At 41.5% G+C, this 23045-nt stretch overlaps 2 pseudogenes; both read right to left on the bottom strand.

Annotated features, from left to right (window-relative positions):
• Positions 1-2499: 2499 nt before the first annotated feature.
• On the bottom strand, positions 2500-15326 carry LOC139016812 (putative uncharacterized protein C6orf52; annotated as a pseudogene).
• Positions 15327-15875: 549 nt separating this feature from the next.
• Positions 15876-17045, bottom strand: LOC139016811 (AMMECR1-like protein pseudogene; annotated as a pseudogene).
• Between the last annotated feature and the right edge of the window lie 6000 nt (positions 17046-23045).

Genomic DNA, 23045 nt, shown 5'->3' with positions numbered 1-23045 from the left:
AGATCTCCTCGTTCGGACTCCTTCATCCCTTTGCAAGAGAAGAGGCCAGACCCCCGCAGTCGCGCACAGCCAGAGACTGACCTTTGGGGGGTTCACTCCTGGAAATGTTTTCCAGTTCATTGCCGTCCTCCCTGCAGAGGCTAAATGGCTCCCACCAGAAAGTGGTGGGGAAGCCCGAGGACGCGGGGTGCCCCGCCCCGTATCACCGAAGGAGTTCCAGACCCTGTTACCTCCAGGGCAGCTGGCGGGCAAATGATCTCCGGCCCAGACTGTGCGACCGGTCAGTCCCTGTCCCTTCCCCAAAGTCCCGTCAAATTGTCCTGCTGCGCACAGCGGCTTGGAGGCACTTTCAACGGCAATGGGTGGCAGGGAAGGATTTTTTAAATTGCTTGATTGAAAGATAAACAACAGAGATATACTGCACGCCTTCCGCTGCCTGGGAGCTGGAAATGTCACGCTGGGCGTGCTGGTTGGTGTGGTGGTCTCCAGATCTAGACTGTGAGCGCCGTGGTGGTCCGGAGTTTGCCTTAGTTCTTATCACCCAGCTCCTCACACAGAGGCAGAGATAGCCAATATGTGTTCCCTACGTATATGTTGAATTAACTAAATGACAAGATATCGCAATGTCCCGAAAAATTCAAAAACTTTTCAAATATTTTCATTTATATATCCCTTAACTATTGGAATATTTTTTTCTACTTATATGAGACCGAATCTGGAGCTTTTCCGAAGTCCACTCCAAGACACAGAAAATCAAGTTCTGAATTTATCGCTTGTATTCTTAGTAACCATTTGACTAGGTTATCTGTAAAGTGTGTGCTCCTGTGTCCTGTTCTTGTCTCAAAAATAGTATTTTAGTTTAAACATTTTAAAGGAAGTTATCACATACAAAATTGGGTTCTGAATGTACTTCGAGTGTTACCACCTGTTCTCACCAATATCCACAGCCTCTGACCCCCAGGTTACATGTGCAGAGTCACTGATACTATTTGCTATTACTTCCGAAATGGATTGTAACCATGTAATAAATTTCAAATTGATCTAGAATGCTTAATCAGGAATACATATACATTTTAAGAAATTGCCTCAATCTTATTCCTTCCATGAATAAAATAGAAAAGTTGCAACTTTGAAAATAATTATAATGGGGGTTGATTGTTCAGTTTCCACTACGGAAGAAAATATTTGCTAACACAGCAAGAAATGCATATAAACTAGGAATGTACCAAGAGGTCAAATAAAGTGTTTCATATGGACTGGAGTAGGTAGATGAGGTTTCCTGAAGATCTGTAGTTAATTGAGAAGGACTAGAAGGCGGAAAATTGAGGTAAAAGGTTTGGGGACAAGAATGAAATGAGCAGTCATGTGCTATAAAAACAGGGTGACTTAAATTTGAGCAGATTAAGTGGGAAACATTGATTTCCTATTGGAGGAGCTCATACATGAAATACTAAGCAAGAGGGAACCACAAAAGAAACTTCCAAGAACTTCAAGTGTTTAGAAGCTAGTTTTGCTCAGGAGCATATGCGGTGTTCCGTCATGCCTCACTTACCAAGTCTCCCTCACTAGGCTGCCAGAATAATCCAACAATAACAAAAATGACTCTAACTCCCTTCTTACTTGGCCAAAAAGTCACATCACCAGTCACTCTTCGGAGTGAGATCACAAAACAGTGACACTGTTGAAATCAACGTTACCCTGGTAAAAAGGACAGGTGGGTCCTGTGGTCTCTGCTAATTCAGTTCTCAGCTAAAATTATTGTCACTCGTCCAGGAAGGCACAGAAGCCACGTTGAGGGAATTGTCAAGTTGCTACTGAGGTTTGCACTGGGAGCAGGATGGCAACCAATTCTAGATGACTGAGTAACGCAACGGGAAGCTGCCTTGGAGAACCAGCCAATGATGCGACGGTCCTGGGGAGGGTGATGGAGCAGGAGGCTCAGGTGGTTCAGGTTCTTGAAAAATAGGTCCACAGCCTAGGTGTTGGAGAAGAGAAGGCATCAGAAGGGTAGGAACATCAAAAGCAAGTTCTACCTCACATTTCACAATGTTATGGGGGTCGTGGTCATTTCTGAGATGTGTTGCCTGATTAATATTCATTAGTTATTGTGATTTAAAGTTATAAACCTGTGAAATCACATCAGAATCTTAATCTATCACCTATCTACCTATTTGCCTATTTATCCATGTGTAAATCAATTGATAGCCATATATCGTTACATATATTTTATATACTTATGTTTATAAATATATTTACATATTTATATCTTTTGTATATCTAGACACATATTCTATAATCTATAATATTATATGTATGGGGGGGGCTGGTAAAGTTTATTTAAATTATGCTCTATCATGTCAATCACATTTCAGTCCTGAAAGTTTGTATTTACAGATAGAGTTTAGTATATTCCTGGGAGAATATTTTGTTGTGTTTTTTTTTTTTTTTTTTCAAAAATAAAAACGAAACAGGATACACTTAATATGAGAGCTCAGTAGCTTAATGAACATCTTGCTTGTTTGGGGGGTTATCATCTTGGATTTTAGAATGAAATATATCCAGAGGCTGCCAATGGCAATTTATGAGAGTCATAGAGTTCTTTGCTTTTTACCATAAACTCGTTGTTTAATTCCTAATTATTCAATGAAGATTCGGTTCTTCTAGTGGGTCTTCATCTTAGTTTTCATCCGGAGAAGTGGTTAATTCAAGTGGAGCCAAAGTTTCAGTGTGCACCCCGAGGTCTCACATCAAGGAAGACGGGTATGTCCATCTCCACCCACTACACAGCCACACTGTAGCCAAAGAAGAACAGCAGCTGTGCTGTTGCTCCTACCAGTTGCCGAAGAGGTAAACCAGGTGGGGCTCAAACTATGGCTTCACTTTTTGCCAGTACGGGTAATAATTATTTTGTTGAGCTATGCTAACAAAGCAAGCTATAGGGTAAATACCTATATCTATCCATCCATTCAACCATCCATCCAACCATCCTCTATATGTCTACATCAGTTCTTTAAAATTCATTCTTTTTTTTTTTAAATATATTTTATTGATTTTTTTACAGAGAGGAAGGGAGAGAGATAGAGAGTTAGAAACATCGATGAGAGAGAAACATCGATCAGCTGCCTCCTGCACATCTCCTACTGGGGATGTGCCCGCAACCCAGGTACATGCCCTTGACCGGAATCGAACCTGGGACCTTTCAGTCTGCAGGCCGATGCTCTATCCACTGAGCCAAACCGGTTTCGGCTAAAATTCATTCTTTACATTTATTTTTCTTATGCAACACATTTCTATTGTATGTCCATTATATATCATGCATTGCTTTAGGAGCTGACCAGTAAAGTTTTAGTTTCTCTACCATTACCATAAAGGAACTCACAGTCTGAAAGGAGACAAAGGCATTGTTCTACAAAATATCTTTACTGAGGATTGCCAGATAAAATACAGGATGCCTATTAAATTTGAATTTTATGTAAACAATGAATACTTTTTAGTGCAAAATAATTTTCGTGTACTGCGATGCACTAAATTTAATGAATAAACTTAAGTAATAGGTTTTTAGTGTAGTGAATAATTTTTATTTAAAAATTAATTTTTAGTGCTCTCCAATGCAACTTTGGGACATTTTTATATTTTGTAAAAATTCATTATTTATCTGAAGTTTAAATTTAACAGGGTGTCCTGTATTTTTATTTGCTAAGTCTTCCCATCACACTTGGGTGGGTCTGGGAATTGTCTGATGTCAGGACTAGTCATTTGTGGTGGTGAAATAACCATGGTCTCCCATAAGTTTTCTTCCTCAGCAAATTATTTCCAAAGTGTCCCTAATATGAATAAAGATAGGGCAGATGGAGGAAGGAGGGTGTTTTCTCTGCAGAATATGTGTGGCTCAGAATGAGTATTGTATAATCATTGAATAAAACATGGAATTAAGGGGCATGTAAAATATCTACTTCTTATACTATGACAGTAATGAGTTCTTCCTGTTTTGCTCACATATGCCATTGCTCATTTCTATCCATTTTCATTGACAAATCTTTTTGAGCAGAAATCATTAGGTTGGATCAACTCAATATTTACAGTCTGAGAATGTAATTTTATTTCACTAGAAGTAAAGTTTTTTGTGATTATAAGATGTTTATCAGAAGTGAATCTCATTTTACCTGAAACCAAGTATTGGTTTGTGATGATAGATTGTGATGATAGATTTATCTTGTGTTTTGAACCTTACAAATTTTGTTCACATATGATTGAGACAATGGCATATACTCAGTATTCTTGTGAAATTTCTGAAAAGACTGAAGAATAATTTTACTTTCTGTGACATTGTCAACCCTTTTATTTGGATTTGTCCTACTAGCAACTTTCTACCTAAAAAGCAGGTAGGAACCTGCCTGAGTTTTGCATCTTTGCTCCTAATGACCCTTAGGAGTTTAGCTAGATGGCCTATTACCACCTTTTCACAATTTCAGGTATAAAACAGGTGGGAGGATCCTCACTGATAGGTCCAGAGCTGAGTGTGATGTGGTACTCTGAGTCCATTTGAAGAAGGGATAATTATGTTTAAAAGAAAACCACAGTGAGCTACACACTTAGCCTTTCAGTATATTATCATGATTCACTATAAAATAATTTAAACTCACTATATGCAAAGTATATAATTTAGTGATTAAAACTGTATTAAAGAACACAAAAAGGTAGGAACCATTTTATCCATGTCAAGAATATTTATTTCAGGATAATTTTTCCTCTGTGTATGAGAATAATTTATTTATGCATTTTGCATACATTTAAAACAGTGGTTAGAAAAAATAAACATAAAACTGTAAAAATTATTTGTGGATGAATATGCTTACATGTCTATCTTTCTTTCAAAAAGAACATATTATTATAACAAGGATCTTATGTGTCATCTTAAATCTTTGATTGGTTATACTGCTATCTTGCTTTGGAAATATTCTTTGAATAAGCCCAATTTTTGTATATGTTTAAAAGTAAGGGTATTAAAATTCTTGAGCCTCTCTTTATCCTGGACTAAACTTTTAATTTGATTAATGCGTATAAAAATGGTTTTTATTCTTTAAACAAACTATTTTTTTTAGAGAAGTTTTAGGTTCACAGCAAAATTGAGCAGCAAGTAGGGAGAGTCCCTGTATTTCCTGTCTCCTTGAGCTGCACAGTCCTCTCCACTGTCAACATCCCATACCAGAGAGGTACGTTTGTTATAATCAATGAACCTACACTGAGCTGCAGTTCTCTGATTGTTATTTTACCTTTATCATTCTCTCTTTTTAATTATTTCTTCTCTTTCTATATCTGCATCTATAACCATAAACTAAAATGACTTTCTGTGCAAAGTAGTTGGCTTGATTTAAACTACCTCACCAACCATCCTTCAGGCCATGTTCCTTTGGTGGCTTCTTGAACTTATCAAAGAAGCGTATTGATTCCAGAATATTTTATTAGCAGCATGATTTACGATCATTTAGAAAAGGAAGTAGTGATCATTAGGAGCCACTTCATATTATTTAAGAATAATGCATGCTGGATCCATGTTATATCCTTGGAAAAGTTGCTCTTGATTTTGAAAAAATGTTTATTCTCAGATGAATCTTCCTTCCCTCCATCCCCAGACCCCTTGTTACTGGCTCTGACCCTCTTGGATAGAATATTGTACCTGCTTTCTTATAGGTTGTCCTGCCATTAGTCTTTCTGCTGGTTAGTCCATACTCAATGCCAGAGTAATTTTTTAAATGAATATCTAAGATGGAGTACACACCAGTAAATAGGAACTGGCGTTAATGATTGCTTCTAAAGATCTAAAAGTATTATCCAACAATTATTAATTCATTTCCATAGTGGGGACTTTTATTGAGGAGCTCATGTCAATCAGTAGTGTACTATATTGTTAATTTTTGGTTGTGTTAAGATAACAGTTAGTTGTATTAAGAGAATTGTATTCACACCCAGCAGGTGTAGCTCAGCAGTTGAGCATCAACCCAGGAACCAAAAGGTCACCAGTTTGATTCCTGGTCAGGGCAAGTGCTCAGGTTGCAGGCTCAGTCTCTGTGGGGCGCGTGCAGAAGGCAGCCTGTCGATGCTGTTTCTCTCTCATTGATGTTTCTAGCTTTCGATCCCTCTCCCTTCCTTTCTCTCTAAAAAATCAATAAAAACATATTTTAAAAAACAACAACAGAGAAGTGTATTCTTTAGAATGGGAGCGGGTGATTCCTCCTTTACATTGTGCTGCCCCCACCTCCCCATTCCACGACCATCTCTATTATAACTAGTGATATTTTTCTTTCCCCCCAATATCCATGATCTGAATTTCATTATTCAGATAAATTCCAAGGGAATGTATCCTCAAATTTGCATTAAATTACAAAGATTCATGTGACCAAATTTAGGTTTATTGCTACTTCCATTTCTTTGCCATTTAAAGGTGAAAACATTCTTCTCCCTCTCTTATCAGAAGCAAGCACAAGATTTAAAGTCTTTTTACAAGCTTAATTTAAAAATCAATATTTTTCTGCTCTCTAGGCCTTCGAAAAATACCCAGGATAGTGTTAGACTGGAAAGTAAATGTGTAAAACAAGTTCTGAAAAATCAGAGGATCATCAGTAGACTGGGTCATTGGAATGAGCCACTCTATTTCAAATGCATACACATTTCCAATAAATAATCACTTAGCTCTTTCCTGCCTATCTCCAATCAAAAATAACATACAACCACTCTTGGTGATCCATTATACTTTGACAATATTAAAAACTATTATGTTCACCTTTATTTTTAGCCTAAATTATCTCTCTATAATACCATCCACTTGACCTTAGAGACCCAGAAAAAAAAACTCTCCCCTTTACTTGTAGAAAGAATTTCTGCTTTCTTCCAATCCTAGATAGTGAGTTTTTTCTTTCTTTTCTTACTAAATTTTCATTCTTCCAGGATTGATCAAAACCCACTGACTCTTCTGGGGTCAATGATCCATTATTTCTTTGAATTTGTCCCTTCCAATTTATTCTTCTCACCAGGCTAGTAAATATTTTCAATTAAAAAGTCTTTTTTGACCGTATTTCATGATAATTATAGTGCCAGGCAAGTCTTCATAATTCTCTTGAAAGAATGGACTTTGATCATCTCTACTTCCTCACCTTCCAATTTCTCTCAAAGCATCAACATTAGGTTTCTGCCTTCTTTTTTCCATTAATAGTTATCTTTAAAGGGTAAAAAAAAAAAATCCCATTCTAATGGTCTTGCAAGTACAGTGAACCTTGAAACTAAAATCTCATAGTTCCTCCAAACTGGTGATTTCTATGGTCTATAATACCTGAGAAATCTCCTTGGCCTCTTCTTCCTCCCCAGCCTCAGCTCATCAGTCACCAAATCCTACAGTTTATTCTGAAATCTACTCTGTATCGATCATTATTTATTCAGATAATCATTGGCTCTACCATATAGTCAGTGCTTAATAAATATTTAAATATATGAACTAATTTATTGAAGATGGGCCATTGTCAAAATGGTACTACTAGCTGCCTCTCCTGCCTGCTTATGGTAAGTTTCAAGAGAGCTATGCAATCCATCCGCCTGTAGCCTGGATGTTTCCCTATCATTGCCTGGACACTAATTTACACCCTCTGAATAAGGAGGCATCTTCTTCCTCTTGCCTTACTGGCTGGTTTTTATGATAATAAACTTAGACTACTCATAACACATTTGCCTTGACTTTTGTTCTTCAACTGTCAATGTGGTGAGCAGACCTAGTATACTTCCAGTGCATTCATTCCCAGATCATAATCTTATTCCCTCCTCTTCTTTCATGATTAACTCCTCCACAGATTCTGTTCAAGTAGAGAACCAGCCAGGCCTGGGGACTTCAATCTTTCCCTGATGTTTTCAGCAGCAGTATTTGGCCTTTAGTTATTCAAAAATTTGAGAGTTAAGAAACCTCTATATTTTGAGGCTATTGCAAAACCACGAAATTTGTCATTGGCCAAAATCTGTCTAAGCATCCACTTTTACTTACATTATTTCTACACAGCTGCTCCTGTTCCTCAAAATAGGAATAGAAGCTAAGGAGGTTCCACAGCCCTAGAGGATTCTCTCATTATTCTCATAAGAAAGAATAAAACTACATAGATATACAGTTGAGAAGCTGGTATATACCGAAGTTCTAGAAAACTAACTATTGCCTTTCTTCTATACTCCTTCTACTGTAATAATGATTATAACCACACTTATATAGCACATATGAGATGCCAAATGTTGTTCTGAAGGTGTTGTATATAATTGTTTAATCCTCCGTCAAAACTACAAGGTGGGGAACATTGCCATCTTCCCAATGTTGTAGGAAAACTGAGACAAAAATGATTTGATCAGTCACACAGATTGTAAGTGACAGACCTCGGGTATGAACTATATATTTAACTGTTAACCTACATTGAATCTTCCTGAAGACACTTAAGAGATTCTTCCCCAACTAACCCCCTACCAAACTCAGACCAGGTGCCTTACATAGTAGGAAACATGTCGCTATGTTGCTTTCCTGATACATAGTACATTTTACAAAGCTTGTTGCATGCCAAATGGCAGTAACATGAACAGTGTGTGGTGCAAGGAATAAACATCATTCCAGGAATTCAAGCGTGCCATCTGCCCAAATAAGATTCTTGTTAGCCTGAGGAGAATACTGACTTGTGTTTCTTTTCAGTTACCTAAGTCGATATATTTTGGAACTATCCCTTAAAGGGTTTGGGAAATCAATACAGGAGAGTCGAGCAGAATGAGACACCAAGGCTGGAGAACAAAGGGCACTATTAGTGCCCTGTTTTCTTCCCTGAAGCCTCCAGCACCTGGTCATCTTCAAAATCTTGACAGGAAAACAGAACATAATAATAGCATTTATCTTTTACCAACTATCAACTGTAAGCCAAATGTTTTTATATTGTTATCTTTAATCACAACCAAACCCCAAATTTGATATATCATTTCTCTATTTTGTAGATGTTTTCTGAGGCAGAATGAGTTTAGCATTACTCAAAGGTCTGGAGGGGAGAGGGGTGGAATTAGAATTAAAAACTGAGTTTCTCTGGTGCCAGTGCATATGCTCTTTTCATAAACACACCATGAATTTAGTTAGCCATAGGAAGGCCTCTTTCTCAAGCAGAAGTAGCCCAGTACTTACCCACTCCCCTAGTGCGCACCTGTGGTTCAACCTGAATTGACAAGACTCCTGCTAGCTTTATACTCCAATGAAACTGGTTCTTCATAGCAGTAATACCTGTACATCTTTATAGATGTATACTTGGCAAATTAAAGATGAAGATTGATTAAGCATGTTCAGTAACATGAAGAAGTACCCAAGGATGAGAGCAAATTAAAATAATAAAAACCAAAATGGGAAAAAAAAATAATGCAAAGTGAGTATAACAGTCAGGATGGGCTAAATCATACTGCAGTAACCAAGAAAATTGACTCGCCAGGGTAGCGGCATTGAATTCAGGCTGTTTTATGATTTTGGGATCTCTTTCTCAACACGCATTTTTCACAATTTCAGGAAAAGAAAGTGCTGGTGCATCTTGTACTGTCAACTTAAATATCTCCATACAGACAGGGCATATATTACTTTCCTTCTAATCCATTGGCTTTTCAATGTGCCTAGAAGGAAAGGAGAAACAAATATGGGTAAAATGGATGTCTGCTACACAGAGTAAAGACAAAAAAAAAAGAGGAGTGGAAGGAGAGAGAATGAGAGTATAAAATAAAAAAGATATAAAGAAACTCAAAATCAACAGAGCACAATGATTTATGATTGCATACTGATTGCAATAGTTTTGCTATCTTTTCTTAGGTTCTGAATGTTAAAAATTATTCTGAAATCTTTCAGGAGAAATATGTAAATTTCCACCATTAGAGTTGAGTCAGCTCACAAATTGTTAATACTTTCCCTCAACATCTCAAGTTGAGATGTTGCTCCATCACTGATGGCTTCCGTAGGCGGTTGAAGAGGGTTGAAAATAAGACTGAAAGGACTGAATATGACAGCAAGACAAATAGTTTGTATTATAAAAGCAAATCATTTCTCTGATTCTTTCCTGCCTTTTTTAACCCAGAAAAATGTTGATTATATTTATATACTTTCAGATCTTGAAGGCATGAACTCATCATTTGTATTTACTAGCATAACAGCACCAGTTGTGCTATCACTACTTACAAAAGGGAAAATAATTTTGCCACTTTTAACTTGAGCCAAATTTCCTTAATTTTACAGTTAGAATATAGTTTTAAGAACATATATTGCTGGAAATAAGAGCCCGAGGAAAGACCATGGCCCTTTAGCGCAGCTAAGAGACATCATGTTCCTCTCTGTTATACTTCCCAGAGCTAATGTAATCTAGATTACATACAAATAGAATGGCTTTCCAGATTTGCATATACTTCTAACAGGTTATTGAAGAATATAGACACATAAGAATAAAATTCTGAGTAAGTTGAGTTTTTTCACTGACTTTCCTCAACAGGTACTATGTTGTAAATTACTCTTCCTATTTCTTATAGCATCTTGGTCAGAGTATGCAAATTTTCCAGACAATCTTGTTTATTAAAACTCCAATCAAGTCAGCAATATCAATATTGGATGGATCCAAAGCTCATCTTTTTCTCCAGGGACAGATAGACTCAAGTAGCTTGGTGGTGGTGTATTCTTATAGGATTCCCATTTCTAAATCTTCTAAAAGCTCTGACTCCTCTGGGCTTCGGTTAGAGATATCGTAGAAGAGTGTCACTTACCTTATGATGACATAATCCTCTTCTGATTGGTTCTTGCCACTTCTTTATCATTGATTGGCTGTCTGTGCCTTTTGAAGGGTATTCAAAGTCTAACTCTTTTTTTTTTTATTGCCAAACTGTTTAATCAGTTGTCCATAGTTTTTCCAAAGTTATCATATAACCCTGACATCTAACATGTGGTCATATGCTTATGACATCTGCCAGGCCTCAGAACTGGGTATTTTAAGGAGAAAAAAAAAATTACATCCTTGTAAATAAAAAATTAAACCAAAGACTGACAATCTCAGAATGTATTCGTTTGAAAACTATTTGTCATTTTTCTCCAAATACAGCTCATCTTTTCTGGGCCTTCTAAGAACTATCAACCTTTTCCATTAGGTCAGAACATACTAGTGTCCCAGGGTGGATTAATGTCACCAAATGATATCTTAAATTTGAGTATTTCTCCCTCCTCTTCAGTTTTCAACTTTATGGGCAAGGTCAGTTTTATTGGAAAAGCTAATGAGATCTATGAGTCTTCTTTCCAAAGTCCAAACTTTCAGGGGTTCATAAACCCTGGTTCAGGAAACTTGACTCTAATAAACCAGTACTGTGGCATTGCTTCCAAACACAAGAAAATATACAAGTGAAATATTGTTGGAGGTCATGAACACCACACAAAATATGTAGCCTGAATGAATACCAACTGGTTGGCTGTCTTTAAAAATAGGATGACTGATACCACTATTCCAAAAAAAAATGAGATGCCCGGCCGGAGTGGCTCAGTTGGTTGGGCGTAGTCCTGTGTACTAGGTTAGACTCCTGGTCAATGGCACATGCCTGGGTTGTGGGCTCAATCCCAGGTAGGGGGCATGCAGGAGGCAGCGATCAATTATTTTCTCTCACATCAATGCTTTTCTCTCCTTTTCTCTTCCTCTCTCTAAAAATCAATAAACTACATAAAAAAAAGGAAAAAGGCAGGACAAAGAACAATTTTTACCCATAATGATTTATTCTGTGCAATACTTTCTTAAGGAGTTCAATGATTTGCACTCAGCAGTTATATAGCCAAGAGGCAACCAAGTGTAATACAAAGAATTGGTCTGAAGTCCTTGCACTTGAAGGCTATATAAAAAGTCTCTTGCTTCAAGGCAATAGGAAAATTAACAAAAAACACACAAGCTCCCTAGCCTCCAGAATCTCAATGGAAAATAACGCCAACAATTAGTGAAATTGTAGGTGTTAACATGGACAACAGATCTTGTGCAAATATTAACACCTAGGACTTCTGTATAGATGATTTTTATTATAAACAACAAAATGTTATGTCTCCATTACAAACCTTTCATATTGAAAGGCTCTCTAACATGAATTGCTTTAATATTAATTATGAAGCAAAAAAAGTTTAAGAACCTCACAGTGGGAGCAATTCCTAGCTGTGGGTGTTATGAGACAAGCTAACTTTCCAGACCAAAAGGCACTCACTGCCAGGGATGAAACAAGCTCTGAACCAAACCAGCCACATGGGGTTGGTTCCTTGAAAACAGTGGTCACCTACTGTTCAGCTTGAGCAGCCCGAGGACAAACGGAGCAAAGCAAAACCATCCCTTCTCTTTAAATCCACCATTCACACGTGGACTGGCCGCCCTCATCACTGTGCAGGTGGAGTGCGCGGAGGGCAGTTTCAGTTCTAGTTGGGAGCTGTCATCCCCCTCTGCACAACGGCCACACGGATGACCCAGACTCAGTGTTTTTCCTGAGAGCCACCTGCCACACCTTCATGAGGTGGCCATGACCGTGCACTCCCAGACTGCTTTCTGACTAAGCCCTATTTAAGACGGACACAGATAGTGCCATTCTTTCCAGGGCCACATAACTTTCCTTGGTCAACTCCGGAGTCCCCGTGACAAGCGAGAGGACCCCTGAGCATCTCTGCTGCTGGGCCTGGGTGGAGCTCAGGGCCTGGGAGCCCACTGCAGTGTGGTGCTGGGCTTCACCAGCCCAGTTCTTGTGCACATTCCCCAGCCCCCTCGTGTGTGGGTTCAATTGTTCTATTCATTTTCTTAATGGCAGGTATCCTACCCCATCCCTAATAAGATAAAATAAAATAAAAAAATCGCACTATACATTGGGGAAGACAAATGGGGCAGCATTTCTATAAGAAACAATAGGCTTGAAAGCCTGGCACTGTAAATGCTTGCATGAGCAGTTTCACTGAGCGTGCTCAGGGTAAAATTTTAGCACCATTTTTTTTTGCCTTTTTTTTTAATCTTTAGAAATTAAACACAACTTTTAACATAGAACATTTGGATAATAATGAAGTGTAGCCCTATAGATCAGTGGTTCCCAACCTGTGGGTCGCGACTCCTTTGGGGGTCAAACGACCCTTTCACAAGGGGTCACCTAAGACCATCGGAAAACACATAAATAATTACATATTGTTTTTGTGATTAATCACTATGTTTTAATTTTGTTCAATTTGTAACAATGAAATTGGAGGTCACCACAACATGAGGAACTGTATTAAAGGGTCGCGGCATTAGGAAGGTTGAGAACCACTGTTATAGATCAATACTGCTGTACAAATTGAAGGTGGGTGGTTTAGTCCCAAACTGACCACCCTGACATCAATCCATGGCACCTAAACGTAACTGTTCGTCACGTTTGTAACAAGACATTTATTATTCTCAGCAGCAGGAAATCATGAAACAATCCCTTCATCTTCAATAGCTCTTTTTCAATACCCTTGCAAGGAAAAGTGGCAGGAAGTGAGAATGCAGCCCAGCCTGGGCATCTGGATGTCAGCCCATTGCCCCTGCACACGCCATAGCCTAAGAGGATGATGCCAAGCTAATCTGCCTGTGCCGTGCCAGCACAGCCAAGGGTGAACCTGAAGAGGGACGGTAAAGGATTGAAGAAAAGACAAACAAGAGAATACAGCTGGGGCTCGGTGGATCTCCCATGCCTGGATGAGGACACAAAAGACCCAGCCTGCAAACCGATGCTTTATTTTATAGTCTGATTAAAACAAGGGTACATTAACAGGTATACAAATGTTCTTGTTTTGGCAACACTTGCTGCCCCTCCCACAGCCCATTAGCTACTTAGGAAGGAATTAGGGAGGGTACAAGGTCAGGCTTAATTATGCTAGGAGAGCTCTGCCCTCCAGCCTGGGACTTCTTTGTGGCCCTGCCACCGGTCAGCCTGAGGCTTGACCCTAGAGCTGCTTCCTACATCCGCCCACCTGTATTCATCTCTTCCAAGAAACGAGACAGCTATGCCTATAATAGCATGTGTTGTGTCTTAGACTGTGTCCCTGTCCAATCCCCTTCCCCAATTCCTGGCAGAAGAAAACTCAAAAGGCCTTTTGACTTGACTATTTGCCCATTCTGGAAAGCCACACCAGCACCACATAAACTTTTAAAAATAAATTAAATAAAAACATTGTGTCCACCACGTTGACATCCAATCCACTTCAAGAGTTCTCCAAGTGCGCTGTTGAACAGTGTTACCTTAGGGAAGCGGTTCTCAACCTGTGGGTCTCGACCCCTTTGGGGGTCGAACGACCCTTTCACAGGGGTCGCCTAAGACCATTGAAAAACACATATATAATTACATATTGTTTTTGGGATTAATCACTATGCTTTAATTATGTTCAATTTGTAACAATGAAATTGGGGGTCACCACAACATGAGGAACTGTATTAAAAGGTCGAGGCATTAGGAAGGTTGAGAACCACTACCTTAGGGTCTCTCCTCCCACCGGCCACTCCTCCTGGGAGCCCTTCCAGCAGTGCCTCCATGACAGTGCTTCCACACCCCTTCCAAGTCCCGGCTGCCATCAGCTCTGCACCAAGGGAGTGAAGGCTGGGCAAGAGGGAAGAGGAATTTGTTGACAAGCACTTAGTCAGCAGCTATGAGAAAGGGAAATATGCCACAGGAAAACGGAATGACTGAGACTAAAATGAGCTGTTTGGAACCCTGCCCTCATGGGGTGAAGATTCCCAGCATATTAGACAAGATAACAATTCACCTTGTTTAATTACACAGCTTTGTTCTAAAGTCCTGTAAAGGACTAAATCAACTGTCTTCTTCCTTCTACAGGGAAACTAGAAAAAGGAACTCCTCTGCTTTTCAGTCCCTTAAAGATGTTTGCCTGAAAAGACAAAAGCAGCTTGGAGACCCTGGAATTTCTCCTGTGACAATGTGTCTTTCTACAGCCCAACCCAGGTGCTTGTTTGAACATCCATGTCTTCTATGAACCTAGATGCAGCTATAGGCACTGCTCCCAGGCGAGGAGCGAGGTAGCGGTGGTAAGGAGGAGGCCTCCCCTTTCACACTGCACAGGGCACGGATGTCAGGGCCTCCTGCAGGCGTCCCAGTTCATTCCTCAGCAGGTTCCACCACAGCGCTCCCTGTGCAGTACCAGGAGACTCACTGCCAGAAGAGCGCCAGCAACGAGTGAGATCTGCCACAACATCCGGGGGCTTTCAATCTGGATGTGGGTGTCTGTCCAGGAGCCTCACAGGACTCACCGTGCCCACGGCCAACCCGAACATGGCGTCCACTTATGAAGCATGGAGGTTGTCATCAACTGTTGGTATGCAATAAACTGGACGTTTAAAAAAAGGAATTTAAAACAACCTAAAAATGTGTCTTGTTGGTCTCCGTTGCCCAGACCGCCAGGGGAAAACTCATCTACTGGATCTGGGGAGGCTGCAAGTGGGGTCAGCCTTCAGGAATCATGACTTCCAGCTCCCACTGTGTAGCCAGCAAGCAGGTGGCCACGTGTATGCTGAGAGCCTTCTGTACCCACAGGCAATTCTCACTAGTCATGGAGGAGCCCCAATTCAACGAACCCCATAATGAGGAAAGGCTGAAATAAGGCTTGGGCCCCTCGAGTTCTGTTTCATTCAATATAACATCCCCCCCCACCCCACCTGCGAGTCAGCTGGAGGCAGACTTGGCAACAGAAGCTAGCATCATAAAATGGTGTAGTAATAGAAGTAAGGGACCAGGAAGAGGAGGCATCTGCTCCAATGACGTCATAGCCATCGGTGGCCACAGGGGGTGGGGGTGGGGGGTGGGACTGGTCATGCAGCCCTGTGTCAGGAGTAATGATTGTAGAGGGGCGGGGCATGAAGAGTGCCAATCTGGAAACAGTGCAGTGGAGAAGCAATATATTCTGCATAACGGATTGTCACTTTCTCACTTCGGTACCTGGTGAGTCTGATCGCTTTTCTGAATTCGCTGGTAATTGGAGCCTTAAAGCCACCTTTCCTGAGCAAGGAGTCTATTGTCCGGATCTGATCCCTGTCTTGCTCCTTGGCAACCTCAGGTAAATATGTGGCTGTACGTTTGACACCTTTTTCATTGATGAATTCATTTCGAATCCCATGGACCCCTACCTCCCAGTCCAGGTAATCACTGGCGTCCTCCAAGTTAGTGAGGAGGGAGACAGAGCAGGACAGTTTAGGCGGCTCCTCTGGGGAGGGGGGGGGGGGGGCTGAAGGGGTGGGAGGGGTGGGGGTGGGGGGGTTGACTGTCCTTAAGGGCACTGGTTAGCGGTTTTCCCTGAGTCCCGAATGAAGATTCATGGCCGAGAAGGTCCCGATGCAGCCACGAAGCCGCTTGTCCCGCCCCTTCTTCATGTCACCAAGAGCGGATAGGGGCCATTGGTGAATCTAGGGAGTCGTGGCTGAGGGAAGCCATAGAGGTGACAGTAGAGGACATCAAAGCAGGAACAGCACATCTCTGCGGTCACCACCAGATCCTTGGTGGTGCTGGCAGTTCCGTTGGGTCGGGGCAGAGGACTCAGAGCTCCCGAGGCGGGATTCATCCGTGTGATGGGAGAGTTTCAGGTCCCAGAGGTAAATCTGACGCATCCTCCTGACCTGCTGCCACAGCATGCTGGCGGTTTGGAAGAGGTCCCGACTGGAGCCGGGACGGCGGTGGACTGGTTCCGGTGAGTGTGCGGTCCACTTCCAGATGGAAGACCTGGGCTTCTGGACCCCGCAGCAGCCTGCGGCCAACTTGGGGTCGAGTGGAGGAACGCGGCGTCTTTCCCATCCTGACTCGGTGCTCGCGGCCTGGAATGAGCAGAACCTGGAGCAGAGTTCGTATCGCTCGCCCGGGGAACAGCTGTAACAGAGGAGGGCGGCTATTCTGTCTCTGAAATGAAGTTTCTTCCTTCCGATCCCATCCTTTCTTCCTGTATCTTCTCTCCCCGGCCAGGTACAGCCGGGGTGAACAGGACCTCTCGCGCGCCGCCTGTTCATGCTTCATGGAGCCATGCGCCTTGGGGGGGGGGGGGGGGGGGGGGGGTGAGAAGCGCCCCGCGGGGTGGACGGACGGACGGACGGGCGGGCGGGTGGCTGGAGGACTGAGTGGAACCCGCCGAGCTGTCCGTATCCCCGGGGCAGGGTGACGGGACGCGCGGAGGGGCTCTCCGGGGCTCCGCAAGCACCGCTGGGCGCCCCAAAGTCTAACTCTTGATGGTTTGGCAAAGATATGGATTCTATGGAGCTTCCTCGCTACAGAGTTTTCTTATATGCATGATGCAAAGTTGTCTCCAGCTTTCCCCCTTTGAAACCTACAACCACTGGAAACCCCACAGACCCCTGTGCTGCTCACTCTCTCGTTTACCAGTGGGAATCGCTCGCAGGTGCAGACCTGGCAAGGTCACTGAAGCTCCAGCTACCTTCTACTTTGCCCAGTGCATCCCGAGATGTGTTGAGCGGAATAATGATCCCTCCAAAGCTCTGCACAGCCTAATCCGTGGAATCTATCAATGTGTCACGTCGCATGGCAAAATGGGATTTGCAGACACAGTTAAGGTTGGGAATCAGCTGACTCTAAACCCAGGCTAATCAGATTATCCTGGATTATCCAGGTGGATCCCATGTAATCACAACGGCCCTTAACAGTGGAAGAGGGTGGCGGAGGATTAGGTCAGAGGGGTGTGATGTGGAAAGGACTCCACCATCCCTTGCTGGCTCTGCAGATGGGAGAGGAGGGCTATGAGCCAAGGGCTGTGGGTGACCTCGGGAAACTGGAAAAGACAAAGGAATGAATTCTTTCCCAGCGTCTCCCGAGGAAAGGCAGGCGTGGTGGCACTTTGACTTCAGCCCAGGGACACCAGTGTCAGACTGCTCGCCTACAAAACTGTCAATTTGCGTGAAGCCACTAGATCTGGGGTGATTCTTTATGACAACTGGGAACTTCTACACCAGGCAACCTTGAATCTTGGCCTTGTCAACGCTGCTGGCTGCTCCACACTTGGCTGCCTCCTTTCCTCTTCCTTTTGTGCTTAATTTCCCCAACTCAGGTGGGCAAAGTACAGACTAGCAATTCTACAGCTTAGGCAGATGCCTAACAAGGGAACAAAATGCCACTTTCCTTCATACAAGACAGCGTCCACCTTTTAATGTTTAGGTTTGTATTTGGAGATGGAGTCTTGGGAAGGTGATTACGTCATGAGGGGACAGCCCTCAATGATAAAAATGGTGCCCTTAAAAGATGGGGGACACAGTTTCCCCCTTCTCCCTGTGAGGGTGTAGTGAGAAGAAGGCAGTCTGTGAATTAGGAAGCCGGTCCTGAGCTGACGCCATTGCTGCCAGTGCCCTGATCTTAGACTTCCAAACCTCCAGAAGGGCAGGAAGTAAATTTCTGTTAGACGCAAGCCATTCAGAAGCTATGGTGTTTCTGTTGTAGCTGAAACAGATCAGGAATCCCTTTTCTTTTCTCTCCCACCTCTTTTATTTATTTATTTATTGCTTCCTGGGAGAGTTTTTATCAATTCTCTCTTAACATGTCTGTTGAGTTTATTTTATCATATTTTTCATTTTCAAGAGCTCTTATTGGTATGTAAATGTCCTTCAAAAGTAGTATCCTGTCCTTGTTCCAGGATTGCTGTGTTTTACCATCTATTTCACCTTCTTCAGAGATGAAAGCCTCTAGTCTCTGTCAGGTTGGGGAAGGCAGGGTAATCTGAACGTGTGAAGTAAGTGGGAGGATCTAGGATTCTAGCTTCTTAAACAGACTGTCAGCCAATCTGCTGTTTTTCAAACCGGCTTTCCCTCACTCACAGACGCACCTGGAGTGTCCAGCTGGCGTGTTTTCAGGGACCCGCAGTGCACACTGGGTGGCTTACTGGCTTTCCCCATGGCTAGTTCTGGACCCAGCACTCTCGGGCCCTGGAGATCCCTTAACATTCACCCTGGTTTTCAAATTATGATTTTTCTCTTGTCTTCTTTTGCAATTATTTCCCTTTTCTTTGTCCTCGTGTTATCATTACTTAAAAAATATTCCTAACTGTTGTTTCAGTAGGGCTTCTATAAGGAATAGGGATAGATGTATGTGTGTGTGTTCAGTCCACCACATTTAATACCATTAATTGGGGTGGCACCATATGTCTTTTGAATGACTCACTTGAATGAATCATCCTCCCCATCCTATTCACCTGTCTGTGGGGTGGGGGTGGGGGCCGGAAGAAGCATGGCACAGAGGAAGAAAGCCCTCTCAGCACAGGCACCTCTTAGAGAACAGACCCCTCTCCACCCTTCCCCAGTCGGTGGTTTCAGAGCCAGTGGATAGCCTCTTAGTAAATGCTGCATTCAGGGTCTCTTCCCAATTTTTTGTTTTAGGGGGACTGTCTTCAGAATTTGGCATTTCACTTTTGGCTTTGGGCCTTCACTAAAATTTTGAGATAACAGGAAAAATTTCACTCAATATCCTATTATATATTGAACTGGCTATTATTTATTTCCTAAGAAGTCTTCCCCTCAAGTTAAATTAAAGAGTTGTTCTGAGTGATCAAACAGTTGATAATAATTATTCTGTTGCATTTATTTCACCTGTGCCTTTTGCTTATCTATATTCTTGCCCTTAAACATAATAGTATAAACAGATTTTTTGTGTGCTTCCACAAAATTATGCAGGTCTTCAAAAGCTAATTACTTAGTGGCAATAATGCATTTCTTCTTAAATGAAGATATGAATAGGTACATTTCATAATATATGGTTCTATATAATGAAGAATGGAAGTACTGAATTAGGACCTGTAGGAAAAATTCTTATATAAGACCATCAAGCAAATCAAATAGATAGCACTTACTATATTTTGAAGCATTTTACTTTTTCCTTTCTTACCTTTAACAAGTATTTAATGGGTTAAAACAAGTTTAATACTAGTTCCCTGAAAACACACACACATCATAAATTCTCAGGAGGCAAGGCTGAAAGGCATCATAATCAATGACTTACAACATTGTGACACCACTTTTCTTTCTAACGCTCCCTGATGCCATTCAAGGAACGTACTCTGGAACTACATCTATGTCTAGAAATAATCATTTTCTTTCCTTCTTATTGGTCTTTTCTCTTACATTATTCTATTATGAAGTAAGTTCAAAAATGAACTTATATTTCTAGATGATGGAAAACAGACTTATTGCTCTATTCACTTTTATACACCAAGGTCTCCTATTTTTTCAATTCTCCCACTTTTTTCCTGGCAGTAGGCACAGCTAGATTTTCCTCAATGACAAGATTCTCCAGAAGCCAACTTCACAGCTTCTGTGCTTAGTGCCTCGAGCTCATTTCCACCATCACTTTTAGTCTTAGAACTTACTGCAAGTGTGATGTTCAAAGAGAGAATTTACCTCATCCTACACATCTTGCATATGCCTGCTAACAATATTTTGCAATATCATTTTCTACAAAAACTTAAATAGGTTAGGGGTAATTCTGAGAGTCAATTCATTTGCAGTGAAAAGAAATAATGTAAAATTGTGCTGTACTGCCATGAATTGAAGCTTCAATCTGTTTGGGGTGATGATGATTACATTTTGCAGGAGGTCGTTCAGGAAAGTAACATAATGGGCGCTAGTGCCAGCTTTGCCTGGAATGGAGCCATCTTGCCCAGAGCAAGAGGAAAGAATGCACTTTCGCAGAGTGGTGTCCATTAATGAAGGTTTTTCTTCCTGCTCAGTAACCAAGATGTTAATAGTTAAAACCCAGTGTGGGTTTTGAGGCACAGAGACCCATCTGGCCTGCGTTCTGTCATTTGCTTGCTGTGTGAGCTTGGACAGATGACTTACCCAAAACTCATTTGCCTCCTTGGTAAATGAGGGCAGTACTATTTCTCTTACAGGGTTCTTAGGAGGATTAAATGAGATAAAGTTGGTGAATGTCCTTTGTAAATTTTAAAATGCCGTGGAAATCCAACTGGTATGATGGCTTAATGATTTATGTGGCTGAATGGCGGTTTACATTGCATTGTAAGACTATCAAACACAGTGGGGTGGAGCCTTCAAGGTGCCTGCAAACAAGAATTCAGTCATCCTGTTTGGCACTACAGCCCGTACACATCTTTAGTTTCCATTCCTGCTCATTCCACAGAACTGTCCTTAGGAACGATTGTTTTCTATGTGCCTGGTATGTATTTTATTTAGTTTTCAGAATTTCCAGATACCATTTAATAAGCAGTGATGCAATTGCAATCTTGCCAATACTGAACCAGTTACATAGAACAAAGGCCTTTTATTTCTAACTAGTAGCCCTGCACACGAATCCGTGCCCCAGTAGCTCACTGCTACCCTCCTGTAGCTCCCTCACCCCCCCCGGCCCCCCCATACCTTGCTGCCCTGCCCCCACCTGTAGCTCTCCACCACCTGCTTGTAGCTCACTGCCCCACCCTCCTGCTGATCCATGATTCGGTTGTTACGTGGTTGGTCGTTACACATCAAGGCGTAACGACCATTTGCATATTACATCTTTATTATATAGGATTCTCTGCATTGCTCAGAACCCAAGGAAAGAATAGGGGAAGGGGTTCAAGGCTATCTGGGTTCTTGTCCCAGGTTTACTGTAAAATAATGTGTCCCTTGGGGAAATCACAGTTATTCTGGGCCCTTTTCCTTTTCTTTATTTTGATAGAGCTGTACTAGACAGATGACCCCAAATAAAGTCTGTTCTTTGCAGTAATAGTTGAGCTGTTATTGACATTCTAAAACAAGTGGAGACATGACTCATGGATCTGTGAAGCATCTCTGTAACGATGTTTTTAGAGCTGCCTCCTTTTCACAGATGATGACAGAGCACAGCAGAAATAGTTGATTTTTACCAGAGGCTCCAAAGTCCATGGAACTGGAACACATCTTTTCTTCTGACCTCCACTTAGCCAAAACATAGGCTTCTACATGTTAAGCTTGGAAGCATATTACCAGTGTTTTAAAGGGGATTACCCCTACAAGATTTTCAACTAATAGCAGGAGGTTTTGAAATTCTTAAATAATCCTCAAAACTTTGAGCCCTGGGATGTGTGGCTCAGTGGTTGGAGTGTCATCGCATACACTTAAAGGTGGCAGGTTTGATTCCCCATCAGGGCACATACCCTGGTTGCTGGTTTGATCCTAGGTCAGGGTGTGTACAGGAGGCAGTGGATTGATGTTTTTCTCTCACATAGATGTCTCTCTCTCTCTCTCTCTCTCTCCCTCTCTCTCTCTCCCCCCCCTTCCTGTGTCCCTCCTTCCCTCCCTCCATCTTACTCCCTCCCTCTCTCCAAAATCATAAGAAGCATATCTTTGGGTGAGGAAGGAAAAATGGTAAATACTACTTTTAAAAAATATTTTCTATTCTTTGAGACTTACAGCTCTATTTTCATGTTAAGGAAGTTGTATTAGTGCCAGATAATCATCTGAACTTCTGGATGCTTCTTTGAACTGAAATTCTGAACCTCTTGAGGTTTTCTCCTTGCTATCTGAAATTTATGCCAGATAAGCCTTTTTCTAGAGAGTACATTCAGGCTCTTATTTTCTCATATAAGAAAGAGTGTGTGTGTGTGTGTTTGTGTGTGTGTGTGTGTGTGTGTGTGTGTGTGTGTTTTGGGGGGGATGAGTGGAGGTATTGAGATCGGGTAAAGTACAATTATTATTGTATTTTTGACAATTTTTTTCAAAATGAGAAAGTGGTTATTTCAGGTTTTTAATACCAAGTAAGTATTTTTCTAACCTGCATGTATTTATTGTACCTTTTAGGTGGATTCTCTTTGGGAAACGCAAAGAATTTGAGGCATAGGTTGTTCATTTGTGGTATTCCCCCCACCCCAACACACACACAAAGGCTGTGAACAGGAGCTATATTTCAGGAATATCTAGAACCAGCACCTAACACCATATCTAAGACATAATTAATAAATATGAAATAGATGAATGAACACATTGTTAAGGCCAGGACATAAGCAACTAGAAATATTTCATTGTCGATCACAAAATGGC

This window comes from Myotis yumanensis, unplaced genomic scaffold, assembly GCF_028538775.1.
Source record: "Myotis yumanensis isolate MYYU_CA2020_CCGP unplaced genomic scaffold, mMyoYum1.0.hap1 SCAF_9, whole genome shotgun sequence".
In the NCBI taxonomy this organism is placed as follows: Eukaryota; Metazoa; Chordata; class Mammalia; order Chiroptera; family Vespertilionidae; genus Myotis; species Myotis yumanensis.
The sequence above is the reverse complement of the archived record's forward strand: the minus strand, read 5'-3'. Positions and strand labels throughout refer to the sequence as shown.